The following is an 11,394-nucleotide window of genomic DNA, read 5'->3' on the forward strand; positions in this document are numbered from 1 at the left end:
TTAAATGGGGCTGTTTTTATTTATTTTTTATTATTTTGAACATATGATCTGCAGCAGAGGACTAGAAGCTAGAAGGTAATTCAATGTTTTTCATTTAAATTAAAATAATTACAGTGCCATCATCCACATACGGAAATAGAAGGAACAATGTAAATAAAGCAGTGCGTGTTTAGTATCACTTTAAAATGAACTGCTAATAGCAGAACTTACAAGCTTTTTCTGTTGTTTTTGCAAATTTTCTCCTCTGAGCCTTCAGTCCTCTGGCAATGTTGTGACTCCAGGTATGTAGATGCCCTACACAAACTAGGCAGCCACCTAGGGCGCACTACTGCCCAGGGGGAACAGCCACAGTTGCTGACTTCCCCCTCTAGTCTGGCCAGGGAACATGAGGGGCTGAAGAATGTCTGGCAGGCACAGCTGGGCAGGCGGAGGACAGTGGGGAGGGGACACTGGGGAGCTGGATGAGGTGAGCACAGCTGGGGAGGCAGAGGAGGACAATGGGGAGGGAACACTGGGGAGCCGGGCGAGGCAGGCATGAGGACAGCTGGAGAGGCGGGCATCATCAGATCTCCAGACCTAGGAAAAACTATCCTGCCTGGTGCGTCTGCTCTGTCCCTGTTGTAGTCACCTGCACCCTAGGCAAGACTAGGCACCCTAGGGGGGTTGTTAGTTTTGCCTAGGGCACAAAATAGTCAAGCACCGGCCCTGCATGTCAGGACCTATGGGGTTCTGAATGGGTCTCCACTTCTCAGCCGCAGAGCAAAAAGGACACAGAACTAAAGCCACACATCTCCTCCTCCTCCACAATGGCCACTGACAGCGGCTCCCAAGTCAGCATGGCTTTGGTTCTGTGCCCTTCTTGGGAACAGGACTAAAGTTGTAGTCCTAAATGGGAGCAGACATAAGTGGGGACTCCAGGTCCTCCAAGGTACAGGCGCACCCACATAACTTGAGTCAGGGAGCAGCGGCCATGTGAGGAGGAAGCTCAGAGGAGAAAAAACAGCAAGAGTATGCAGTTTCTGCTCTTAGCAATTTCTTAAACAAGAAGAAAATTGCCTTTAATACCACTTTAAGTTCCTCCACACCAAACTTATCAAACCATGTCCTTATGGTGCTGACTTAGTGCACAGGGACACAGTCATGCTAAAATAGGATAGGGCCATACTCAAGAAATGGTTGCTTACCTTCACGTACCCTTCACTGAATACATCTGAACTCAATAATTCTTAGGGTTGTGCAGATACTTTTGTACAGTGTGATGGTCAAGTGTCCACAAACTTTTGGCCATACAGTGTAAATTTACAATATTTGCTTTACAATAAACATTTAACAGATGTCTCCCCTGCTCTTTGCTATTGCTATGGAGCCATTAGTGGCCCTGGTGAGAGCTGCCTCTGTAATGGGAGTCTTGACTATAATTTCTAGCTTTGGGCATCATTCTGGCCTAACCATAAACTGGACTAAATCTGCCTTAATGGTGCTAGATGAAAAACGTGATCTGGAGATTCCTGATTCATGTCCCATCCCAGTAGTGCCTCATTCAGATAATTTAGGAATCCAGATGTCACCTAGGCTTGCGGACTATTGCTCACGAAATGTGTATCCCCTACTGTCCCTCTTTTGAAATAAGATCAACACTTGGAATAATCTCAAACTATCACTGGCGAGTAAAGCAAATTTAATAAAAAATAATTTTAATGCCACAGTTCTTGTACTTCCTACACAACTCCTCTATAGTGATCCATTTGAAAATATTCTGAGTGGTCAATACCCTTTTTAGATGCTTACTATGGAATACGGCCCCCCCACCCCTGGATTAAACTAGAATAATTACAGTGTCCCAAAGACTGTGAAGGATTGGCAGTGTCCAATCCCTGGCTGTACTATCTTGGAGCCCAACTGCAGCATCTGATTGGTTCCATGCCCCATAATCCAGAAGGTTAGTCGGCCTGACAAATGCTGATTGGCACTGGAGCGGAAGCTGTTCTGATGGTACTGGGGCACAGATGTTTCACAAATCTAACAAACACCTACCCTCTTCTTAATTTAAAAAATATGGAACAAAGGCAAGCAGATGCAGGGGGTGCTAGGGTTCACTGAATATAGTCCAATTTGGGGTGACCTCTCATACATGGAACTAGCTAAGCTACAGCAGGGGCCCAGGTGGTGCACCTTTGGTGAGACTCTTCTGTCCCATATATTTCGCAATGGCAAACTGTTGTAATTTCCCGAACTACAAAACAGATTTAACCTACCCACCGCTATACAAACAACAAGCTAACACCGCTCTAGGCAGACATCTCATAATATATCCCACCTGCTGATGGGAACAGGTGCTGTATCTGCATGTAGGAACAAATCTAGGAAAAGGCTGGACGGCCACACTCTGTTAACACCTTTATTGAAGACGGCTTAAAAATTCTTCTGGTACAAAGACATCAGAGGCACAGGATCAATGAAAAGCTGACATGTTTCACACCACTATGGGGGGCTTAGCCATAGCTGTTGGAAGATGGAATGACCATCCATACAGTATCTCACAAAAGTGAGTATACCCGTCACATTTTTGAAAATATTGTATTATATCTTTTCATGTGACAACACTGAAGAAATTATACTTTGCTACAATGCAAATTAGTGAGTGTACAGATTGTATAACAGTCTGGAATTTGCTGTCAACTCAACACACAGCCATTAATGTCTAAACTGCTGTAAACAAAAGCAAGTACACTCTTAAGTGAAAATATCCAAATTGTGCCCAATTAGTCATTTTCCCTCCCTGGTGTCATGTGACTCATTAGTGTTACACGGTCTCAGGTGTGAATGGGGAGCAGGTGTGTTAAATTTGGTGTTATCGCTCTCACTCTCTCATACTGGTCACTGGAAGTTCAACATGGTACCTCATGGCAAAGAACTCTCTGAGGATCTGAAAAAATTTTTTTTGCTCTACATAAAGATGGCATAGACTATAAGAAGATTGCCAAGACCCTGAAACTGAGCTGCAGCACAGTGGCCAAGACCATACAGGGGTTTAACAGGCCAGGTTCCTCTCAGAACAGGCCCCGCCATGGTCGACCAAAGAAGTTGAGTGATCAGCGTCATATCCAGAGGTTGTCTTTGGGAAATAGACATATGAGTGCTACCACAATTGTTGCAGAGGTTGAAGGGGTGGGGGGTAAGCCTGTCAGAGCTCAGACCATATGTCACACACTGCATAAAATTGATCTGCATGGCTGTCATGCCAAAAGGAAGCCTCTTCTAAAGATGGTGAGCAAGAATGCCTGCAAATAGTTTGCTGAAGACAAGCAGACTAAGGACATGGATTACTGGAACCATATCCTGTGGTCTGATGAGACCAAGACCTTATTTGGTTCAGATGGTGTCAAGCGTCTGTGGCGGGAAACAGGTGAGGAGTGCAAAGACAAGTGTGTCTTGCCTACAGTCAAGCATGGTGGTGGGAGTATCATGGTCTGGGGCTGAATGAGTGCTGCCGGCACTGGGGAGCTACAATTTATTGAGGGAACCATGAATACCAACGTGTATTGTGATATACTGAAGCTGAGCATGATCCCCTCCCTTCGGTGCTAGTGTCCCCTCCCCTCCAGGCTAGGAGAGGGGATACCAGCACTGGAAATGGTCGACCATTTCCAGTACTGGTATCCCCTCTCCTAGGCTGGACGGTATTATGCTATGGTGAGTCCCCTTGTTATTCTGGGTTTTGTATCACTACCTTTTGGAGCCTCTCGGTCCTGACAAGTCCGCTAAGCTGTCATTAACATCTGGTGGAGTGTGGATCCTCTGGAGACAATTGCCTTGTCTCTAGGAAACGAGCCCGGGACTGGAGATTTTCGGTTCCCCTCTGGATAGAGGCCCTGACTGGGGTGCAGGTCCCAAGCTTATTCATCTTGCTAGTCGATAAGCTTGCATTTTATCTGGTGTCACATCCTGGATATGGTGGTGGATTTGTCACGGAATACTACTTTATTTTTTGGGACACTTTTTTCAACTCACTTTAATCAATTGATTATTTGTTTCATGTATTGGTTGGTGTCAAGGAGGGTGGAATTCATTTATACCCTTCCATCCAAGGACTTTTTTGCATTATTTATATGGACTTTTCAATTAATTAATTAATTTATTCATTTATTTAGCAATGGATTGACTTATTGATATATTTATTAGCTGATTATTTCATCATTTATATATTTTTGTGTTATTACACCTTTAGAATAGGTTTAGTTTTTTTAGCACTTGGGTTATTCACTTATTCCCTTATTTAGCGCTGCTACATTTCTTTCTGTTCATTATTTGTGTGTATCTCACTTTTAGCAGCAGCTTTTAATTTAGTTTAGGAATTTAGTATTATTATTTATTTTGGTATAGCTTGGTATTTCACTTTTCCAAAATAAAACCTATTGCCTTTTGGTTTTTCTGTGTTCGTTCTATGTTTGTTCTATATAACATGGAGTAACCGGAAGGAAAAAAGTAGAATGTAATCAGTATATATGCATCAATAGTATTATGATGCAAAGTATATCCTTAATTAGGGTACTGCTATGTATACAGTATATAACTGTGATAATCACAAAAGCTATATTATTCTTCCCTTACTCTGATTATTACAGTTATACTGTATATATATATATATATATATATATATATATATATATATATATATATATATATATATATAGCAATACCAGAATTAAGGATATACTTTGCATTATAATACTATTGATGAATATATACTGATTACATTCTACTTTCTATTTTACTTTTTACATTCATGCATTTTTGTGTTGCACAACGCATTTGGTATGTCGACAAGGCTATTTTGGGATGCTGTATTTAAATTCATTGATTAAGAAATCCCATATACCTGCATGACCCCAGGTGTTTTGTATGTGTCCAGGAATTTGGACTGTCGTATCAATGTGGGCGGTCTATCAGAAGGATTTCCTGTTTGATCAACTTTTTTTCATCCCCATATATATGGGTGGTCATTCCATCGTCCAACAGCTATGACTAAGCACCCCATAGTGGTGTGAAACATGTCAGCTTTTCATTGAACTTGTGCCTCTGATGTCTTTGTACCAAAATCATTTTTAAACTGTCTTCAATAAGAGTGTTAACAGGGTGCGGCCGTCTAGCCTTTTATTCGATTTGTACCCACTGCTATGTTTTATTTGTGTATTTATATGCACTTTTGTTTAAACTTTGAATTTTACATTTTAAACTACAACTGCATTTTAGTGAACCGACTATAGCAAGTACAGCTGAGCTAATGGCTTACACTTTTAATTTTAGTTCACTGCTCTAATACTTTTCAAGTATTTTTTGGTAATACTTCTAAAATAATAATTTTTAGCTTTTAATGGTTTTTAATGCCTTAATGTTTTAATGTCTTAATGTTTCAATACTTCAATGACTCAATGTTCTAATGTTTCAACATTTTTTTATACGTCTGTTATTACAATGTATAATGTATAATCCAAACACTTTGTACACATGTGCCTTCTACTAGAACCCTAATTATACACACATACTTTTGGTATTTATCTCATCTAGAGCGATGTGATGTGGATACCTCTGGAGCAAAGGAGAATACATCACCCACTATGGGATACATCTCCTAATCAGCCACCCTTGATCATTTGCGCTTGTATGGGCATAATTAATTTTTCATGAATATCTTGTAACCTAGTTTGTATGAATTTGTAGTAATTTCTTTGTACTCATCTATTTTGTTTATGAATAAACAATATCACTTTGATTTATGCATTAGATCACGCGCTTTCCATCCCCTCATTTCCACTTAGCCTCTTTCAGACCACCCCTCGTCAGTTTAGGCAGCGGGTCATGCATGATCATCCTATACTACTTACCATTCAAAATCACTACTATTTTACATTAATACTGCCTGCACGAGCGCAGGAGAAACACTTTTTCCGTTTACGTCTTACTCTTATGTTCAGCTCCGACACGCTGTGGGCGCACAGATGCAGGAGAATGGATTATGTCTTCAACCCCTATCTTTCACTTTTTGCAGTTGAACCAAAGGGATCATATCACATTGCTACCAAATTTTTCTTAAGCATTACGTGCGAGCGCATCCCATTAAGGCAGTATCCCTGTAGGAAGGAGACCTGGGGGAAAGAGACCTGGGGCCACTCACGGGAGACCAATGTGAGGAGGCCCTGCAATCTATCTCTACTTGCTCACTGAATGTGGCACAAAAAGTACCACAATTGTATATTATACTTAGGGCACATTACACCCTGAAAAAGCTTCACAAGATGGGCATACTGGTAGATCCACTGTGTGGTAGGTGTAGGCAGCACACTGGGGATCTTATCCATCTCCTATGGCAATGCCCAAAGTTTCATCATTAATCGGGTGTTTCAAACGAATGTACCTTTAGATCCAATCGGCTGTATACTATGTGTTTTGGAGGAGGAGGTACCTGAGGAAATGGTCATGATTGCATTTTCTTAGGCGCTGTTTCAGGCCAGGAAACTCATTTTGATGGGGTAGAAATCGACCACACCGCCCTCAGTTGTCTCATGGATAACACACATGGGCAATACTCTTGTTATGAAACACAGGGGGAGCCTGGGTAGATTTGAACGGCTGTGGTCCGACACCCCTGTACTGAGTCCCAGGGAGTTGGTGATGTCAAGACTTCTGGAAGGTCCCACATGGTGATTTTGACATGTTGGTATCACTCAGTATTAAGTGTAAAGTGCAAATGAGTGGGGATTGACGAAATGTGATATTGTGTAATATTCTTATATCATCTGCAGGTGCAAAGATAAATGGACTCTGTAAATGTAGCAATTCGACAGGGTAATGTTTATACATTGGAAGCTGTTTAATGTGTTCAATAAAACTTTTTCTGATTAAAAAAAAAAAAAAAAAGCATTTAACATATGACAATGGTTTCTCAAATCACAATTAGCTAAAGAGACAGCCCAGCAGATACTGTCTGTTTGGTGTGCCATCTGAAGAGCTACATAGTTAGTTACATATCCTGTTTCCCCTAAAATAAGACCTAGTGTGATTGTCAGTGATGGCTGCAATATAAGCCCTACCCCCCAAATAAGCCCTAGTTAAAAGACCTTGTAGGTCTTATTTTCAGGGTAGGGCTTATTTGGGGGATACGGCTTATATTGCAGCCATCATCGACAATCACGCTAGGTCTTATTTTCGGGGAAACAGGGTAGTTAATCAGGTTGAAAAAAAGACACAAGTCCGTCTAGTTCAACCAAAAAATAAATAAAAAATACAATCCCATATACACAATCCTTCACCCACAGTTGATCCATTGCTTAAATTTGGGCCCGCTTGTGGAATGGCAACAAACTTTTACCCTTAAAAATATCCATAGGCGACATTTCAAAAATTCTACAGGTTGCATCTTTTACAGCATCTTTTTGCAGAGGAGGTCTGGAGCTAGAATTATTGCTCTGGCTCTAACAATCGCGGTGATACCTCACATGTGTGGTTTGAACACTGTTTTCTTAGGCGGCCGCTGCTCACATATGCGTTCATTTCTGCACGCAAGCTCAGTGGGACGGGGCGCGCTTAAAAAAACCTTTTTTCCTTATTTATCTTACCTTTTACTTTATTTTTTTACACTGTTCTTTAAAAAAAAATTGTGTCACTTTTATGTAAACATTCCTTGTAATAGAAAAAAAGCATGACAGGACCTCTTAAATATGACATCTGGGGTCAAAAAGACCTCAGATCTCATATTTACACCATAAAATGTTTTTTTTAAATGTCTCTTTAAGAGCTATGGTTGGAAGTGGCGTTTTGATGTTGCTTCCACCCTGCAATGGTATGGAGATGGGTGGGAGCCATCTTCCCCTCACTCATCTCCATACCACACATGGAAGAGGGCTCCTGTAAGCAGCGGAGGGCTCCGGAGTGTGGTGGGAGGGAGGCCATCTCCCGCTGCCAATAAAAGGGATCTCACGGCGAATCCTCTGCAGAGACCACTTTTATCTGAAAGCGGACTGCCCGTTGAAGAAGAGGATACTGGGGTTATGGTACCTAGCTGCTGCCATAACAATGATATGCCTCTTCAAAGTACCTACGTATAACAACGGCGGGTGGTTCATAAGTGGTTAATAAATTTGCCTTCTCTTTGTCCCCAGTCACCCAATCCAGATTATTTTGTAATCATGTAGCATCTGGTGAAGATCGGAGGGAGAAGACAGCGGAGAGAGGAGAACTGGCAGGGGGAGAAGACAGTGGAGGGAGGAGAACCGGGAAAAGGGAGAAGACAGCGGAATATGAAGATATCGCTGGAGGGAGACACCAGAGCTGCTTTAATAAATTTATTTGTCATAAACCTGTGCACTATTTTTATTTTTGACACTTTTTTTTAGGTGAATGCGTAGGGGTACAATGTACCCCCTTACCCATTCACATAGGGTGGGGGGCCGGGATCTGGGGGCGCCCTTGTTATAGAGGGCTTCCATATTGCTATAAGCCCCCCGCCTGCAGAGCCCGACAACCACTGGCCAGGGTTGTTGGGAGGAGGCCCTTTTCCCCATCACCATGGAGACAAAGTGCTTTGGGGTGGGGCGGCGCAGGGCCCCCCTTGCCTCAAAGCACCCACCCCCCATGTTGAGGGCAGGTGGCCTGGTATGGTCCAGACCTGTGTGCTCGTATAAGGGTCTGGTATGAATTTTGGGCGGGGGCCCACACCATTTTTTTGGCATGGTGGTTCCCCTTAAAATCTATACCAGACTGAAGGCTCTGGTATAGTTGGAGGGGGAACCCTATGCCATCTTTTTCTTTTTCATTTGGTGTTGGGTTTCCTCTAAAGATTTATACCAGACACAAAGGACCTGGTATTGTCAGGATCACAGTCGGATCATGTTCATTGAAGTCGGATGGAAGTCTTATGTCAAGTTGCAGGGCAAAGTCGGATCCACAGTCATCTGACTGTTGTGTTGTACCAGTGTGAACCCAGCCTAAAGGAAACTTCAGCTAGTTTGATCTCTGATCCTCCCATTCACATGATCATATGTCTTGGTATCTTGAGTATTGGGCCACCTTAGGTTTGCAGGACAGTGGTTTCTGTAACCAAGGGCAGCATGGTGGTGATAAAAATGGTCTTATTTTGACCATAAAGGCACATATTTAAAAGGGTCAGCAAACTCTGCAATATCAAGTAAAATCTTTCTAAAATAAGCCAAATGTTCAATGAAATCAATATGTGTGTGGCCATGTATAGAATTATATAGCATACTATTACATCAGTTGATGGCTACTCTTCACATACTATCGCTAAAGCCTAAAAACACATTTGAGGAATGGCATCTGGAGAAAATGAAGGCAGCTTAACACTTTACACTTTAATCCACCTTAATAGCTCTTCCATGTCAGTCCACAAACCCCCTGTAATGGATTACATTGTCATTGGTCCAAGTTGCTGCAATGGAAGAAAATGCTCTTAATGTCATAATGAAAGGCAATTCCTAGAGGAGATCATAATTCATTTTATCTGCCTGAAAAAAGTTGACTGCACCTTGACTTGATCTTCATGGAATGGCTTACAAGGATTTAGATAGCTTTAGACCAACCTTACACATATAATGAACGGGCAATGAATACAACAGAAAGTTCTATCCCACTTAATACATGCATTGGCTAGCTTGTAGCAACTTGTCATAGGGTCCTTATCCCATTTCATAAGGTGCTCAGAAGATCTGCGATGGTGATTGTTACTGTGGCCAAGTTATTTTTCTTTAATTAGGAATTTAATATAAACATGTAAATTTACATTGCCCAAGCATGCCTGTTTAGGCCTCTCTCCTCTGCTATAGCTTGCCGCTGTCAATTGGCGTTAAAAGTGGCATCATGCAGTACATACTAACTTGTGAATGCAATTTAAGCCTGCAATATAACAGGAAATTATAACAGAGACTACTAGCCTGCCACCTGCTGCTCAAAGGTAAACTAAAATAGTTTTTATACGGTCTACCAGTTTATAAACTAACATTTCATATATCTTCATTGTTTAATACTTGTAAAAAATTCTTCCCATCTAGGTACTACTGGCCTGAAAGCCAGTTTTTGACAGTGGACCATATTATAGCAGGGAGTGGCCCATGGTAAAGCAGAGAATGTTCTTTAATAAAGCAGTGATTGGCCCATGGTACAGCAGACCATGGCCCATGGCAGAGCAGAAAGTGACCCATGGTGGAACAGGGAGTGGCCCATGGCAGAGAAGCAGAGCAGAGGATTACAGAATAAAAGATTATAACCATTTATCAAAAAAATGGTAGAGCAGTGGTACATTGTAAAGCAGAGTGGCCAATGATAGAGCAGACAATGGCATATGGAAGAGCAGAGAGTGGCCCATAGTAAAGCAGACAGCGTCTTATGTTAGAGCAGATATTGGCCCATAGTAGAGAAAAAGAGTGGCACATGGCAGCCATAGCAAGATCTATGGTGGATCACACAGAGACCCATGGTAAAGCAGAGATTGACCAGCGGTAGAGCAGAAATTGTCCCATTGTAGAGCAGACAATGGACCTTTATAGACCAGACAGTGGCCCATGGTAGACCCTAGAGTGATTCAAAGTAGAGCAGACCATGGCTCATGGTAAAGCAGACCATGGCCCATGGTAAAGCGGAGAGTAGTAGTAGTAGTAGTAGTAGTAGAGGCACCAGTTAAAGAGGACAGGACAAAACAGGACAAAAGATTATAAGCATTTAGTAAAGCATTTCAGCATCTTTAGAATGAAATTAGAAAAGGCTAGATGCACAGTTGTTCAATATCACCTCCATCTCACCTCGTCCAATTAGCAGGAAGCTGACCCCCTAAGCAGTAATGTTAAACCAGAAACCAGTCTGGCAGGCAAACAGAACCCCTTGAGGTTACTCCGCTATTTGTACTGAAATGTTTTTTGAGGGCAGTTTAAATAAAACCTTCCTATAAATAAATGACAATTCAAACATATATCTCTCAAGCACTTCTTCCTTATTAAACTGTTGAACTGAAAAAAAAAAAAAGCAGGAACACATTTGAGTAAACAATGCTGTGGGGTAATCCTTGAATCCATAGAAAATATGCTTTAAAGAAAATTACGAAATAACTCTTCCTCCCTTCCCGGAGGCTGTTTGCTAATAAAACAGAGGGTGGGTTAGAGAGAAGGAAATCTTAGCAAATCTCGGCACCACGCCTATGGGCTCACTAAGTAAATACATCAGCCACTGTGTCCTAAAGAAAAGGGCAAGGCACACACTTTTATGGAGCAATGTCACCTTTGTACTAGTGATACGTCTTCCACTTTTATTTCCCTCAGTGATCATAACTCCGAGCATTGATTTCCTTCAACAATGGAAGCTGATATGCAATAGTATTTCAGTATCAAT

Source organism: Lithobates pipiens, unplaced genomic scaffold (genome assembly GCF_037356315.1).
Source record: "Lithobates pipiens isolate NorthernLeopardFrog02 unplaced genomic scaffold, aLitPip1_a1.2 Scaffold_19, whole genome shotgun sequence".
In the NCBI taxonomy this organism is placed as follows: Eukaryota; Metazoa; Chordata; class Amphibia; order Anura; family Ranidae; genus Lithobates; species Lithobates pipiens.